We start from the raw sequence: 2,436 nt of genomic DNA, 5'->3' as shown, positions 1-2,436 counted from the left end.
AACCTTTGCGAATTAATTTATAACTCAAAAAGGTATTCTACGCGTAGATAAAAGAATGCACTTTAATTTAATATAAGTTTCATTAAAATCCATTTTCTAAAAGTATAAAAAATATTTACCGAAACTTTTCCAAAAAATTGCAAAGATGCACAATTTGCAGCATTGCATTCTCTGACATTTTTTGAAGTTCACATGCTAAATTTATAACTTAATATAGTATTCTACGTATAGAAAAAAGTGTGTACTTTAATTTAATATAAGTTTCATTAAAATTTCTTCACTTTTGGTATAAAAAATCTTTACCGAAACTTTCCAAAGAAATTGCAAAGGTGCACAATTTACAGCATTGCATTCACTGACATTGCATCACTTGACAAACAAAGTAAATAAAAAAATAAAAAAGGTAAAAAAAGGAAAAATAGAAAAAAAAGGGAAAAAAGTACGAGAGTTACGTATTTCATTTGATATTATTAGAGATCGAAAATATTTGACATAAAAATAAAATCAACGAGGGAACGAACGGGGTGGTTGGTATATAACGTGTCAATCAACAACAAAACTAGGTTTCCATAGTTTGCATCGAACCTCCTAGTCAATAGGTTGCTTTTTTTTTTCCTCCCTGTCTGTCTCTCTCTTTCTCTCTCTCTCTTTCTTTTTCACTATTTCTATCTCTCATTTTTGATCCCCCTCGCACACAATTAATTTATCGAATTTACTCGGGAATTAAGGACTCCTATCAACGATATTTCTCTCTCTCTCTCTTTCTTTTTTTTTTTTTCTTTCGTTATTTCTCCACCCTTATTTTTTCATCATCCATCGTATCACCAGTAATGAAATCAAGAGCCAATTAAAAGAAGGCCCCCGTGTTCTATACCCATGATTAAAAACTTGAGTACTTTCTTTTCCATAAGCCACCCCCATCCTACCCCATCCCCCCCTTTTTCTGTATTTTTGCAGTTTTTTAATTCTGAATTTCTTAACGCGACATTAGATTCTCTCGTATATTCGTTCGTTTGTCTTTTTTTTCTCTTTCTTTCTTTTTCTTTTTTTTTTTTTCTTTTCCCCCATATAACTGGAACGAAAGGGGAAATTCGTTTATTCTGTCGATTGGATTCGTTCGGTTTTTTTTCCCATTTTTCTTGATGTTTTCGATTTTTCAAATAAATAGTCAATACAATCGATACTGGGGTTGAACCAGGGGTGGCGGGGAGGGTTAGGGAAGAAAAAAAAAAAATAAAAAAAGGTTTATCGATTACGGTAGGTCGAAGGGTCGTAAAGTTGCGAAATTATAAAGTTTCTTTCTTTTTTTTCTTTTATTGTCATCTTTAAGATAAACTTGAAAAGTGGATAACACACACATATACACACACGACGAGATTGAGAAATTAATCAAAAGTGAAAGAAAGAAAAGATCGAAATTAAAACAAAAAAAAAAAGAAATTGTTTAAACGAACGCGAAGAGAAACACGATGAAAAAAAAAAAAGAAGAATAAATTGACGTGAATAAAAATATACCTCGAGAAGAGAAACAATGCAAAAACAAACAAACAAAAAATCCTGCCCAAAAAATAAATTTACGTATTACTTTACTTTACTTTACTTTGTTTTTTTTTTTGCGAATGAAACGTCTAAACCTCTATAAAAAAAAAGAAGAAAAAAACATCTACTAAAACGAATAAATAAATATATTAGAATTTGTCCGAGGATTTAATGTAGACGAAGAAGTTGGATAAAATAATAGAAATGTGAAAAGAAGTAGAAGTGGTGGAAGGGATCGGAGAGGGGTAGAAAAGGGAAGAGGGAAGGTGGCATGTGGGGAAAGGGGGAACGTAGGGGGAAGTAAACTACTGGCGTGCACGTGACTCCTCATTTTCATGGGAACTCTTCCCTTACACTAACTCATTCTCATTCTCTCTCTCTCTCTCTCATTGTCTCTCTCTCTCTCTCTCTTTCTTTCACAATTCCACTATCTCCCATTCGAAAGCACCGCTAACGAAGATTTATCGAGGTCAGCAACGAGTTAGCCGAGATAAAAGCGGCAGATAGAGGATGAGTGTATCGGAAACTGTGCTGGTCGTCTCGACACGCAGTTTTAAATGAATACCAGACGCAATTCTGACGGTAAACCTAAAGTACATCATCCCCCTCCCTCCCCCAATCCACCCACCCACTCACCCACACGTTTTATAGTCGAAAGATCGAACATTCAGGGGAATCAAGATTAACAACATTTCATTAAGAATACTAATAATGTCGTTTATCATCCTAGAATTGGATCAAGTACACGCAGTACCATCTATATTACTATTTTATATATTAAATAATAATATTAATAATTTTTATAATTTAATATTATATTTTTCTAACACTATATATAAAAAAAGGAAAAAAGACAACTAACTTCATTTCCGTCCATACGATAATAAATGCAAGTAA

This window comes from Polistes canadensis, unplaced genomic scaffold, assembly GCF_001313835.1.
Source record: "Polistes canadensis isolate GaletaPanama2010 unplaced genomic scaffold, ASM131383v1 scaffold_301, whole genome shotgun sequence".
NCBI classification, from domain to species: Eukaryota; Metazoa; Arthropoda; class Insecta; order Hymenoptera; family Vespidae; genus Polistes; species Polistes canadensis.
This window is presented reverse-complemented; position numbering follows the sequence as displayed.